Here is a 14,664-nt window from a genome sequence, read left to right as displayed (position 1 = left end):
ATGCACTTTAATGCCTTTTCCAAACAAAACCAATCTGTGATGGCACAAGGATGATGGACCACGTTTTATTGGAAACCCTGGCTTGGAAACTCTGATTCCTGACAGAAAGATGGTGAGACCAGCTGGTGCAGCGAACCTGTGGGACAAAGACAGGTGCTGGGTTTGCAGATCTGTTACCTCTGAGCAAAGCAAGCAACAATTAAAGCAGAAGAAAGGCAGCCCAGTGTAGTTTTAATCATTAGTCTCAGTTTGTCGTTGGTCTTAACGCTGCGTGAGGCTTTGTGAGAGCATAAAGGCAGCTCTGTAATGCTGAGCCTTTTAACCAGCCCTGTTTGTGGATTGTGATTGGCAAAGCCATTGACTTCATATTCTTTCATGTTCTTTCTGTTCCCCCCCTGTTTTGATGTTATCTTGCAGTCATCTTAGCTGCGTATTAAACAAGAGACTACTTCAATATAAAATGATCAAAGGGCTGGGGGAACACAGGGCCATAAAGAATATATGGAGAGCTCGGGGAGAATGGTGAGTTGAATTTAAAGGCTTTTTCAAGCTGCTTAATTCCTGCTTAGATTTCTGGTGTCACCAATAGGCAACAGTCCCTTTCTTTAAATCTTTTACTAAGGATTGACTGGCAGAATCGCTGTTTTACATGAGGTTTAAAGAGTAAAAGGCCACCCTGAAGGTCAAACCCTAGGAGATTTCCTCTAAGAGCTCATTGATTCTCCTAGATTTTTGACTTGGAGAGAGACCACTCCTTCCTAGATCTGCAGCTTGCATACAACTGCCTCAGTATGTGCCAGCACAGAAGGCAGGAGCCAAAGTGTAAGGGCAGGAAAAAAATTAGAGAGAAAGATGCTGTGGGGCAGACAGACAATGATCTCAGTCTTGTATCATTCAGACTGGTGACATTATTAGCTACTGGTCCATGAAAAAAAGGGCAGTATTATTTTATCTGTCTCAGAAATGGATTATGTTAACAATGAAATTGGGCAGGATAAAGATTTATGGCCCCGTCCTCAGCTTGAGTAAACAGGCAGAAGACCTGAGTGTGTGGGGATGGAAAAGCTGGGATGTAAATCCTGGGGATCTGGTTTTCTTCACATACAGACACAAATTCAAAGGTGCTGTGACTGCACAGGCAAGTATCTGTCTCTCTTTTATACCAAAAAGATTCTGATGAGCATGTTTTGCCTCTCTAACCTCATTAGAGTGTTGGCTTTGTGAGCTGCCCAGTGCTGTGGTAGTGATTAGCAAAAGCCTACCCCATAAGCAAACTCTGTATTTGTGCTATTACCTACTCCTGTGATATTTCAATCTGATTCATTAGAGAAATTAGCATTTTTATGGACTAATTAGGGGAAAATGTTGCTCGTACCCTTCCTGATATACAGAGATTTTTCATACAACAAAGCCACAAAGAAGTGAAACATGATTCCACCCCCAGAAAAGGAAGAAAAGCAAAATGATTGTTCTAATTAACACAGAATATTGGGGAGTTTTGAACTTAAAACCAGGAATTAAGAGACGGTTAGATTGCTGCACTAATGGCAGTTTGTCCAGTCTTTTTGAATTTGAAATTCCAGCTCTATTTCAGCTATTTTGGTTCTTGAAGCACAAAAATATTTTAAAAGCTGTCAGTCAGTCACTGTATTTTTTGTGACAGTTGCAAAACGCACAGTAATGAGAATGAATAGTAATGAGTGCATTATTCAGCAGCTATAAATACCAATTGATTTCCACTGTAAGTTTATATATTTCACTCCACATGCATTTTTAGCCTTTTTTTTTTTTTTTTTCTCTTAAATACCAGGCTCAGGTTTTATTAGACTTTAACTAACAATCATTCCAACATGTCTTGGTTTCTTTAATGAACCACTTGCTTTTGAAGTTTAATTCTAAATCTTTCTGTGTGTCACTTGCTCCTGCTCACACTTTCTGCTTGCCAGGAGGGTAAAAATGGGTGTCTGGGACTAAACATCTGAGGTGGGCTCTTTGCAGGGGAAGTGTTTTGGTTTTTTTTTTTTTTCTTTTCTGAGAGGGTGGAATAGCATTATTTTAATCAGTGCAGACATCTCCTGTTTTGATGGCTATGTTCTGATAATGATCCTGCTTTGCAGAGGCTCAGAGCAGCAAACCCCTCATTCCGGGCTTCTGTGGAGAAGGCAAAAATCTCCATCTTGCACAGAGGGGAGAAGTTCAATTAGGCCTTCTGGTGTCAGGGGAGGCTGATCAGCCTTTAATTGGCTCCAGCTGAATGGCTTTTAGGCCATGCTGTTCCTCACCTGCAGATGGATGCTTCTCAAACATGTATGGAATTTTGTATTGCGCTTGAAAGCGCCACCCAAAGTCAGAATAATTATTTCAAAGGCTACTTTGCAGCGAGTGCACTCTGATGAGCACGAGTGAAGGAGAAGCCTTTAACATTGTGGAGGGATGTAAGTAGGAAGGGACCTTTGGAGATCCTCCTGTTGAATGTTGGGATGTCTTTCAACTTAAATCTGGTTGCTCTGGGATTTGTTGGGTTGAAAACAGGAATTAGGCTTCTCTGCCCATGCTGGGCAAACCCAGTTCTCCCAGCTCTCCTCCCAAGTTATGTGCTGCATTATTAGAACCCTAGATACTAAGAATTTTAAACTTTCTCTGTTAAAAAACACAGACCCTCAAAAAACCCACTACATTTAACCTAAAACCGTAAAAAAACCCTTCCAAAATTAAATAATAATAAAATAAATAAATAAATAAAAATAATTTATTTAATAATAATAAAATAAATAAATAATTAAATAAACTATAATTATAAGTGTATAATTTATATAAAAGTATATAACATCACATAGTAAAAAACTTAAAGTTTTAAAATGTAATAATAGATATAAAACAAAAATAAAAGTTTTAAAACAGTAACTAATCCTTCTTCTTCAACTTCCTTCTTCATAAATTTAAATAATATTTTATAATTAAACAAAAGAATCCACATTATGAACCACAAGTAATTAATTATTAAATTAAAAATAAAAAAAGGTTTTTTTCTTAAAAAACCTTCTAAAAATAAATACAAAACCATTTTATAACTTATTAGTAAAATACTATAAAACTCACAACTTAGAAAACTAGAATGTAAATAACAAATAATAAACACCTAAAACTGAAGACAAAACGCAATCTCTACACATTTAATCCCAGCCCTAGCAGAACAAAAAAAAAAATAAAAAAAAAAATAAAACCTCAGCACTGCATGTCCCTCACCATCCTGATCCGTTCTGCTGAATTCTTGCCTGTTTGTCAGTGTTTGGTAAGGGGGAAACCCAAAGTGGACGCTCTGCTCTGGATGCAGCCTCCCAAGTGCTGGTTGAGGAGTAAGAATTGCTTTCTGACCCGCTGGCTCTGCTCCTGCAGGTGGAACCCAGTTGTGAGGGTGGCATTTGTCACCGTGGCTGCCAGCTCCTGTCCAGCTCCCAGGCTCTGCTCCCTGGAGCTGCTTTCTGCACGCCGGGTTTCAGCCTGCAGAGCTCCGGGTGTGTTTTGTTGGGATGCTGGAAGGTTTCTGCCCGAGGCTTTCTCCGTCTGGCTGAGCCCCCCGCGAATGGCTGCCCCACTCTCCAGCTCTGGTGTCATCTGGAAACCTCCTGCTCTCGTTGTCCGAGCTGTTAATTAAGACATTAAGAGGTTAAATGGATTGTAGTGAGGAAGATTTGCTCCGTAACCTTTGGGATTGGGGTGAGAGTCACCAAGCAGTTGGGTGTGGGGGTGTGTGTTTCCTTCCTGCCCACCTGGAGGATGGACATGGCAGTTGATTTGGCCAATCTAGTTGCCCCAGCGTTTCAAGGACACAAAGAGCAGCCTCAGGATGATGTCAGTGTGCCTCCTGAACACCCACAGACATAATCAACAGCTTCATTAGGTGGCTCCTAACAAAGCCTTCTTCTATTGTATATCAGACTTCCCTACCCCACACAAAGACACCAGGACCCTGGAGATGGCAGCCTGAGATGAGGCCTTGCAGTGGAGATTGAGGCAAAACCTTCTCTGAGTGCCTCATCCCTCCCTTGGACCCTTTGGCAGCAGTTTTGGTGACATATTCACGAGTGACTCACATTTCCCTGCTTGTCTCCTGCAGCTGTAGCTGTGGGTGAGCCTTTCTAACCAGCCACAGCGTCCCTTGCCACCTTCAGCTCCAGCTGGGATTTGATTTGCCTTTCCTCCTTTTTTCCCTGCAGTCTGGGCCAGGCTTCTGTAGTTCTCCTGGACAGTCCCCACTTCCACCTTCTGTTCACTTTCTTTCTGTGTTGGAGCTCGCTCAGGGATTCCATGTCCAGCCAAGTCAGCCTTCTGCCACGTCTGCTCCACTTCCCACTCACTGGGGTGGGTTGTTCTTGTACCTTGGGGAGGTTTTCCATGGAGATCACGGAGCTTTCCTGTGCCCTTCTGTCCCCAGGGCACTCAGCCATGGCCTTACAGCTCCCACCTCCCAGGGCAAGCCAAACTGCTCCCTGAATTTCAGTGTTGTCAGGAGATCTCAGTCGCTGGTGCATCACCAGTGGCCATATTTTGTGAAGGCTGACTCAAGCTTTATCCACTTCCAGTTCTTAACTGGGTGGTGGGCAGCAAAACCCCCAGCAGTGTCCTCCTTGATGGCCTCTCATTCTGGCCTCCAAGAATTAACTCCCAACAGCCCTGTTTCACAGCATAACGTTCCTGAGATAGAATTCTGACTCAATAATATCTTCTGAGGAAAATTCTGTTGTCTTGGCATTGTTCTAAACTCCTTTTACTCCTATAGAATTCCTTTTCCAGCAGAAACATGCTTTTTTTTTCTGATAGAAAAAAAGAAATCCCATTGGACTCCAAGTACTTGGAGTACCATAATAAATTAAGCATCTTCTTGTTGACCTTTTTTGCTGAGGGATTGTTGGTGTGAAGTCTTGGTGCCTGTCTGTGGGCAGAAGGAGTTAATAGCACACTTCAAGCCTCGAGTGCCAGTGTAAAGCACTCGTTGAATTGATGACTTTTTTTTCAGTTGCACTTTCCTCCTTGTGCTTTCAGCAGTTCAGAAGTTGGGATGCTCAAATTGCCCATCTTGACCTCAGTTGTCTCCTGTGTTAATCAAATGCCCTGTGCTGCTACTTAGGCCATTAGCTGGGACTCGGAAGTTTTATTTCTGGCTCTGCAATTATCCCACTGCTGTAATTTCCTTATCTGGATTGGGGATAAATAACAAAGCTCTCCTTCTTCGCAGAAGGCTCAGAGATTTGATGATGAAAAATGCTATATAAGGGTTCAATGTTGTTATGGGAACAAATATCACTTTGTTTGCATGGCTTGACCATCTTAACAAGCAAGCAGAGAGTTGATGACCAAATCAAGATAAGAATTGAACAAATGAGGGATAATGAGCAACTTCAGACTATAGACTTCATTTTTTCCTTCTGCTTGAAAGTCATTCACTTTTTTATGTCTGTCTGTAGAGGATATTTTAGTCTGTAAATCATTTGCCAGTTGGGTGTAGAAATGTTTTAATTTGCTTCTTTCGTCATTTGCTTATCATTTTAGATGCCAAATAAGTTACTTATTAGTTTGTGTGATCATTAGCAATCTCAGCATAGAATCACATATTATAAGGTTCAGTTTCCAATTTCAATATTGGACAATTTTCAAGTGCATTTAAAGGGCATTTCCTGGGGGAAAAAAAAAAAAAAAAGTGAAAATTATAGTTTAACAGCGAACTATCTTTATAACAGGAAAAAAAATCATCCTTCATTAAAACTGTTCTCTAAATCTCTTATGAAAAGGGCAGCAGAAAACTGATCATTTAAAAAATGCTTTCAAACTTCCTTGCTTCTTATTTTTACTCACTGCCATGGGTTAGGTCCTTGTGATCTTTCAGAGTTCATGCTCATGACAGCTCGCATGGGATTGACTTCTGGGTTGTAGAGTGGAAAAAAAACATCCTCAGTTTCAATTTGCACACAATTTTTAACCAGGAAACAGAAGGAAATGGTTTGTCAGGTGGGGTAAATAAATTTTAACTTCAAAAATCTACACTGATTTCTTTGAGTTGAATGCTATTTACCTTCAAACTGAGAGAAGGTTTAGATGGAATATTGGGAAGAAATCCTTCCCTGTGAGGATGGGCAGCCCTGGCACAGGTGCCCAGAGCAGTTGTGGCAGCCCCTGGATCCCTGGCAGTGCCCAAGGCCAGGCTGGACAGGGCTTGGAGCAGCCTGGGACAGTGGAAGGTGTCCCTGCCATGGCAGGGGTGGCACTGGATGGGATTTAGGGTTCTTTCCAACCCAAATCTTTTGGGGATTCTGTTTCTCTATGCTGAGAGTTGTTCCAGAGTGCCTGAGAATGGCCATGACTTTGGGTGTGAATAGCTGGAAAATAGATTTTTGAAGATTTTATATTTTATAAGATTTTAGATTTTAAACACAGAGCGAAGTTTTCTGGCTGCTTTCATTCCTGAAACCCCAGCATTGTGATAAGATTCCACGGGTCTCCTGCAAAATGGTGGCTATTTCTCAGCTGCTGTGCAAACACTCGGGGTGCTGCCTTCCCACTTGGGGAAATCCTTTTTTCAGCCCACTGTGCTGTTGGGTTTGCACATCCTCCGTGGTGAGGAGCTCAGAGCGGGGCTGGAACGCAGCTTTGAGCATTAGGAGGTTGTTAAAACCAGTGCCAGTGCTGCCTGTAGCTCGGGGACATTAAGTGCAGAATCATTCTGACTAATAGGCAGGTGCTAAGTGCACCAAATTTTACCCCAAAGTGCCGGCAGGCTGCTGCGTGCTGTCGGTTTTGCTCGCTGACTTTTTTATGGACTGTCAGGATTTATTGACCCAGCAGGGGAACACTGACAGAGGTGATTCTGCCCCGCTCCCAGGTTCCCTGAAGGGGCAATAAGAGCACCTGGTGTGCACTGTAAATTTAAACTCAACTCGTGTGTGTCGTGGCACGGCGTTTAACTGCTGAGCGCTCAGTGGTGAGAACACGAAACCTGGGTGATTCTGCACAGACCTTGACATTTTCTTTAGGGGAAAAAATGGCTCTGCTGTCGCTGGGTAATGACAAGGCTCAGAGAGAGACTGTGCAGCAATGAGCCTTTGCACGGGCGCTGGAGCCAAGGTGATTTTCTCCTGGTAACTATTCCAACAGCATTTAATGCCCTACATCCATATTATTAAGTTCACCACCTGAATTATGTACTGGCAAAGAGCTATAGCATTTCTTATGCCTGAGAAATCGAGGACCCAAATCTGGCCCAATAGACTTGATTTACAAAAATGTGTTCACGGCTGCCTTCTTTTACTGGTGCAGTAAATCACAGGAATTGTCAGCCAACATCATGTGGTGGGCCCAGACAGCTGTGATTAGTATTGCAAGGCTCTCTTCATATTCTTTATATTCCAGTAATAAATAAACAGTTATTTGAGCAACTTGTAGCAATGTGCTTGGAGTAATTATGAGCCACCTTATTCTATATGTCCCACAGAGTAGAAACATATTTTTATTAATTTCTTTTTCCTGGTGGGAAAAGTTGAAATATGGGCAAAGCACGTCTGCTAAACTAGACTTCTTAATTTTATTCCTGTAAAATTAATATGTCCTACTGTTGCTAAAAAGAAAATAATCATATTATTTAAGGAGCAGAAAAATGCTTGTGCTGACTCTTCTCAGCAGACTGCATCTTTGCTGGGTTATGTTCAAAATGCACATGGGTAAAATTACATCGAGGATGTTTGTTTCTTTATTAAAGAGTTTCTTTTCTCTGTTGCTCTTCTTTTTCTCAACCCATATTAATTTTATGTACTTGGTGTTAGTCAGAAGACATCACTGTAAATACTCCCCTTAGCACATTTGCATTGCTGTGGGATCCATAAGCTGTAAGAACCTTGACCTTTTGCTGGGAAAGTTTATCCACTTCACCCCGTGCTATTTTCCAAGCTGGTTAAGGCATCTTTTTATTGCTTGTCAGAACCTCCTCCTTGAAAACCCTTCAGCTGTTACCATGCACAAGGACAGCTCATGCCTCACTGGTGGAGCTGATGGGGACAATGCCCAGCCCTGGGTGCTGGGATTTAGGTCCTTATAGTAAAATGTGGTGAACCCCGGAGCCAGGGAAGAAATGCTGATGTCTGGCTCCAGATCAGGAGGCTGAAGCTTTATTAAAACTATATTATATGACATTAATATACTGTTTAAAGAGATACTGTACTATTCTACATACTTACTCCTTACTTACCTAACTCAAACTCGTGACTGTGCTGAGAGCCCGAGCCACATCTGGATCCCATTGGTCACTGACCCCAAAAAAACCTTCACCAGAACCCAGCCCAGCAATCACTGCAGGTGAACAATCTCCACACCACATTCCACATGGGCAAAACAGAGGGGCAGAGATAAAGATTGTTTTCTCTTCTTCTCTCTGTGCATCTCCAAGAAATCCTGAGAGACAGAATTCTGTCTCTCTGTCCAGACAATGTGAGTGTCACAGGTCCTTTCATCTCTTTGCCACCCACCCCTCCCTGAAATAGGATCAGCCTTGGTGTGTGCCCTGAGAGCAGAGTCGAGGCAGGTTTGATGTACAGAGCAGTGCTGGGGGAGCAGGTTGGCTTCAGGAGCAGCCAGAGCAGTGCCAGAGCTCCATCCTGGCCAGAATTCCCCTCCTTTGATGCCATTCTTCTTCCTCAAGTCCTCCAGGACAAATCTGTGGATTACCTTCCTCTGTTCTGCAGGGATCTGCAGCAGGCATAGCTCAAGTAACATTTAAATATTTATTTGTCATTTCCAGAACAGAATCTGAGCCTGACTGGCAGGTTTTGACTTTGTCATTTGTGTCTCTGTTGAGGAGCAATGCATGGATGGAACGGGAAGGTCACATTGCAGCAGGGACTGCTCATCCCTCTTTGTTTGCTCCTCCTGTGCCAGCCGGAGATGCAGGAGCCTGGGAAGCTGCTGGTGCCATCTGTGGCATGGCCAGAGGCAGTGGGTGATGCCAGCCCTGCTCCTGGTTCTGCTCAGACACCGAGCAGCCCCAGCTGGACACGGGGATCAGGGATGTCCCCAAGGCACCTCTGTGCCCTGCTGCCTCTCCCCTTGCTGTGCCACGCAGAGCTCACTGCGAGGCAGGAGTGACCAGCTGAGTGCAGGCAAACAGGAGCTGCATTCCCTCACCGAGGCAGCTGTCAGCTCCCTCTGGCCTTTGGGAAACTGAAAGACAGAGTGACTGTCCTTGTGGGACATCAGAGCAATAAAAAGCTCTTGAAGGAGCCCAGACATGCAGACACTCTGCCCATACCCACAGAGGAAAAGATTAGATTTTCATTTCTCGGCTTTAAAAATCCCAACAGATTTCCCATACCAGGGAACCTCACTTTGATTCAGGCCACTAGGTTTCCAGGACAGTCAGAAATCCCAGTTAGGAAGGGTGCAGGTTTTTCCCTTGTATTCAAGGCATGAAAACCCAACAGGCTACATTTTCAGTGCAGACTGCAGACAGGTTTTCTCATTAAGACAGACCTGGTTTCAGTTATTCCTCAGTGAAATAAACCCCATGGTTGATTTTTAAACTCAAGGAACTTGCTGCAGCCAGAGAGCCCAGCTAGGGAGGCCAGAGCTACCTGTGCCTTGTTGTTCCACAAGAAGAATGATGGTCCTTCCCTCCCTTTCCCCTTTCCCTTTCCCCTTCCTGCAGCATCACCCCAGGTGGGAACACCTGGAACAGAGGCTTCTGAGTCTTAATTTTTCCTTCATGTTACAGAAGAGTCTTGGGCAAAATACTGGATAAACTTCCCTGGGGAATTGCAGCATCACTGCAGGAGTATTGGATTCATGGAGTTCTTTAAGGAAGGCAGTGGAAGGTGTCCCTGCCCATGAAAGGAGGGTTGGAATGAGATGATTTTAAGGTCTGTTTCAACCATTCTGTGATTCCATGATTCTCTGACAGCCCCAGAAGCCTGCAGTGAGCCCCTGAGCAGGCACTGAGCTGAGGCTGCAGTGGGTGCACTTGAGCACAGAAATCAGCTCTGCCCCTGCTCTGCCTTTGTCATGGGAAATATTTCCAGTGGTTCTGGGGAGCAGTGAGTTCTTATTGCTTAAACTTAGCCTGAAACCACAAGAACTGCTATAAATTGGCTGGTTCTAATAAACCCAGTGCTATAAATCAGCTGATTGATACTTGTATAAATCTTGTAATTTTTCCCCCCAAGTTTTCCTACACTTTTCACTGGAAATATTTTTGATATAAACCCTTCAATCTGACAGCTTTTTTTTGCCTGTCCTCTGTCCATACAGTTCACTAATAACTTCAGCCCCACAGACCTTCTCTCCAGGAAATGCCATTAAGATTTTCTTTTGGCAAAAGTGAGCAGCCCTTCAGAAATCCTTTATCAGGCCTGGTTTTTCCTGTTGTGGTTTGCCTCTTGCCTTTTTTTTTTTTTTTTTTTTTTTTTTCCCATGGATAGCTGTAATTTAAAGCTTACAAGATCGATAAGTCCAAGATGCACAGCATAAATGGGAGAAGCAGACAAACAGCTGGTAAAGATAGGAGACAGCTGATGAAAATGAATTCAGCTATAAAGCATTTGAGTTACTGTTCTCTGCTGTGATTTCTGAAAGAGATTAAAAAATAGGAGGAGGGGAAGATACAAATCATCGTTCCTTCCTCCCTCAGAATCTCAGGCTGAAATAGTGTTGAATTTCTTCTTTTTCCTCCCATGTCTCTAAATAAACAGGAGATTTTTTTTTATTTGGAGGAGAGCTTTGAATCAATTGCAGGAGAATTGGCTTAACACAGAGCGAACTGGGGGCAGTGTAATGGCAGGGAGTCTGGACCTGAGGTAATAACAGCATCTTGTCTTGAGCTCCCTGAATCCAGCCCTGTGGCAAACTGAAATCCTGACAATGGCCTGCTCTGCCCTGGTTCGTGGCAGAAGGATTTTTCCACTCTGCTTTGCAGCCCTGGTGATTCTGCGTGGGGCTGGGTTGGGGTTTGCTCTCTTCTCCAGCCCAGGCATGTCTTGCAAAGCTTGGACCAGGCTGGCACAGCTTAGTTGGGCTGTGCCCAGCTGGCACAGGCTGTGGCTGAGGAGATTTGCATTTGGCATTACAAATTGCAGTCACATTGCTTTGGGGAGATGGGGGCTCTCTGAAAGGCCGAGTGCAGTGCCAGGAGGAGAGCAAACATTGCTGAGCTAAAGCCTCAATAGAAGTCAAGAAGGATTAAGGTGCAGCTGAAAGTAGAATTGGGGTTCCTAAATCACCACAGAGGTTTAGAAAATGTTTTCTGTTCACACCAAAACCATAATTTATCGACAGAGGGGTCAAACTGTAAATATATATGTGCTAGTGAGCTGTGTTTCAGTGAAACTCCAAACTTCTATTGATGGGGAGATTCTTATAAATGTTCCCTGTGTGCCCATGGCCACAGAACCTCCCTGAAAGGCTAAAGGCAATAAGCACTGACATTTTATATGTTTACATCTGTGCGTGCTGAAGTTGGCTCTGCTTCCCCCAAAAGATCAGGGGCACTTGGCAATATGAGTTTGAAACGCTCTGGGAAAGGAAGTCCAGGTGCACGTGGGCACTTTGGGAGGGGGATTGGCCCTGTCCATGGGGAAATAAGTCTGTCTGCACCGGGTGAGATGAGAGCAGATAAAGAGATTATCAAGTAGTGACAAGAAAGAAAATAGGTTAGCTGAATTCCTCTTTATCACTTCTTCTCCCTCAAGACGTCTCTGAATATCTTGTCATTCATACGGAGAGGCTGGAAAGAAAATCACTTTTAAAGGTGACCCACAGAGGTAAAACCAGACCAAAATGGTGCTTCTTTTGCTCATGGGTGGCACAGCAATTGTTCTGGTGCTTGCACTGTGAGGATTGTAACATTTGGGAGAGCAGGAAAAGTGGGATTAGAGCTCCAAAGTATTTTCCATGCTTTTGCTTCTCCGAGCTCACTGTGGAGCATCCTGTGACCCAGCTCTAGGTGGGAATATCGAGGTCAATGGCAGAGGTGTGTCCTGTCCTTGCAGTAAAGATACAGAAATGCAGCTCTTGGTCAATGTGTTTAAAACAGGTGGAATGTTTTGGGGAAAAAAACCAAAACACTTAAGGGATCTGTTTCCTCTTGGATGCGCTTTTCTTCCACGAGCCTTTTTTATTTCTTTTCCTTTAAAGGAAAGTAACTATTGAAAATCACTTTGAAACGTGTCTCATGTTAGGAGAGCAATAATGTAGGTGGTGATTGATAAGATTTATTGTTTCTGGGTTTGTGTTATCTTGTGATTTTGAGGAAAGCTGAATCTTATCTGTTTGGTGCTGTATAAACACCTAACAGACTTCAGAGAGCTTGTAATGTAAGCAGACAAGAAAGGCAAAGGAAGAGAGGGGAAATGTGCAGAAAAGTGCCTCGTCCCAAGCCACAAACCAGGTTTAGAAGAAAAATCAGATCTTCTCACTTCAGCCCATTTTTCCCTCTATTCCATGGGGTATGTTGCTTCTGTTATTAAAATATGGAAAAACCTCCCCTTTTCCAGGTAAATGAAGGGCAAGGAGAATGAGATCAGACAGAAACTCAGCACACAGGGAAAAAAAATAAAGCAAAGGAATTGTACTGATAATGGTGCTGGTTTTAGATAAATTCAGCATATGACATGCCATTACACAATTCACCATTCTGTCTTTCTTTCTAGATGCAAAATAAAGTGGGGAGAAGGATTCAGATGTAAAACTACAGCCTGACCATGCACTGATGAGGAAACAGCCCCATGTACTGGTTAGAAATGCATATTTTTTCTTTTCAATTAAATATTTCTGTTTTGGATGTTGATTTGATTTGCCTCTCTATCTGAATCATCACAGTTAAAGTCATTGTAACCATTTTAGACCTGTTTGATACCATTTCTGGCTGGAAAAAGCTCTCTGTAAAAGCACAAACGTGTGTGTGTGAGTGTTTGTGCAGGTAGGTAGGTTCTGGAATGCTTCCCTGTGATTTTAATTCCCTGGAGGGTGTGGACATGCTTGCAGAGCCTGACAGCTCCGAGGTCAGATGGAGCTTGTTTGTCTTCTCTTTTTGCAGCTCAAGCAAACATTCATTTGTTATTGTGTGCGGAGCTGAGCCCTAAGCCAGGCTTTATCCTGTTGTAGCAACTAATTGGTGAGGAAATGGTGATTTTACATTTATAAAACCCCCTCAGTTCTGTAGAAAAAGGTGCTGTGACCATTCTACCCTGATTATTTCAAGGTCAGTGTCCCATTCTGCTCTCCAGCAGCTGCTGGTGGCCGTCAGGGCAGGGAGGGGCTGGAGGGATTTCCTTGGGTTTCCTAAAAGTAGAAGAGAAATAGCGGAAGAGCAGGGGCTTCATGGTGGCACTGCCAACAACCGTTCAGCAGGGAAAAAAGGCTTTGGAGCCCTGGAGATATTTATGGCTTGGACTTCTCCAGGACAGTTTTTTTCCACGGGATTTCAGTGCACATGGGCCCTTCCTGCAGGGAGATGTGCCTGGAGGAAATAATCACACTGGCAAGGGGTTCTGTCTGTTTATTTAACTATTTTTAAATCCTATTCAGAAAACAAAAAACAAAACAAAAAAAAACAAAAAGAAAAACAAAAACAACCGTCCCGTAATTCTGTTTTCTTTTTGTTTGTGGCTGCTGAAAAGGGAGTCTTGGCTACCAATATGTGCATTTCCCATGGACTTTTACTAACAGCTTCAAGCTTTGCCTATAATGGGAATTATTTACACCATAACTTCCTTTTGAGCTGCCATTTTTTAGGATTTTGTGATCTGCTCACTGGCCTTGACTACTGTAGAGAGCAGGTTTCTTATTGTATCTGCTGCTGAATTTAATTTTGTGAACTTTGGTGGTCTGTAAAAATCAGAATGATAAAGTTATTGACAAAATGTAGTTTGTCTGAGTAAAATGTTTCAGGATTTTTTTTAAAAAATTTTTTTCTTATACCCACTGATAAATGGATTTATTTCCATTACAGCCAGCAATTGTTCCAAGTAGAAAATAATTTACTAATTTCTGATTAACCCCAGCTAATCAGGCAGGCAGTGGGATCCAGCTGCTGTATAAGTCCAGATCTCCACAAAATCTGGTTCTGTTTTCATTTATCTCAGTGTGGGAGCAGCTCTGACCTGAACAGCTGACTTCCTTGTGTGTTTGTCAGGTAGCTGATAAACTTTCCCTCTTTCAAGCCCATCCAGCCGGAAAGGCCACCATGGAAAGCTGGCTGGTTTTTGGGTATGAATGAAAAAGAAGAAAGATTTACTCTGTTTTTCTTAGGGGACAGTTTTTGTTGTTTCTTCTTGCTCACCTCCAGAACCTTCTCCTGCCTTTTATCCCCCAAACCTTCTCCTGAAGTATTTATTCTGTTTTCTTAAGGGCCAATCAGTGTTGTTTCTTCTTGCACACCTCCAGAACCTTCTCCTACCTTTCATCCCCCAAACCTCCTCTCTGGGAGGGTGTCCCATGGGCTGAGCTGTTCCATTTCCAGGGAGGGACACTGGAAATGCAGGTACAGCATTCCAAGTGCATCCTTGAGCAGCTTCCTGCATGGAATCACAGAATCTTTGAGGTTGGAAAAGACCTTTAGGGCCATCAAATCCGACTGACTGCAGCACTGCCGAGGCCACCACTCACCCCTGTCCCATGTCCCCAAGTGCC

General features: G+C 43.3%; 1 protein-coding gene across 1 annotated transcript in view; it reads left to right on the top strand.

Annotated features, from left to right (window-relative positions):
* Positions 1-14,664, top strand: part of CHL1 (cell adhesion molecule L1 like) — a 132,207-nt gene that overhangs the window by 20,548 nt on the left and 96,995 nt on the right. The window contains exon 2 of the mRNA XM_053953616.1: positions 12,684-12,766. The gene's annotated coding sequence lies outside the window, so the exon portion shown is untranslated. The remainder of the gene's footprint in view (positions 1-12,683; positions 12,767-14,664) is intronic.

This window comes from Vidua chalybeata, chromosome 12 (genome assembly GCF_026979565.1).
Source record: "Vidua chalybeata isolate OUT-0048 chromosome 12, bVidCha1 merged haplotype, whole genome shotgun sequence".
NCBI classification, from domain to species: Eukaryota; Metazoa; Chordata; class Aves; order Passeriformes; family Viduidae; genus Vidua; species Vidua chalybeata.
Note: the sequence above shows the minus strand (reverse complement) of the source record. Positions and strands in the feature narration are given on the sequence as shown.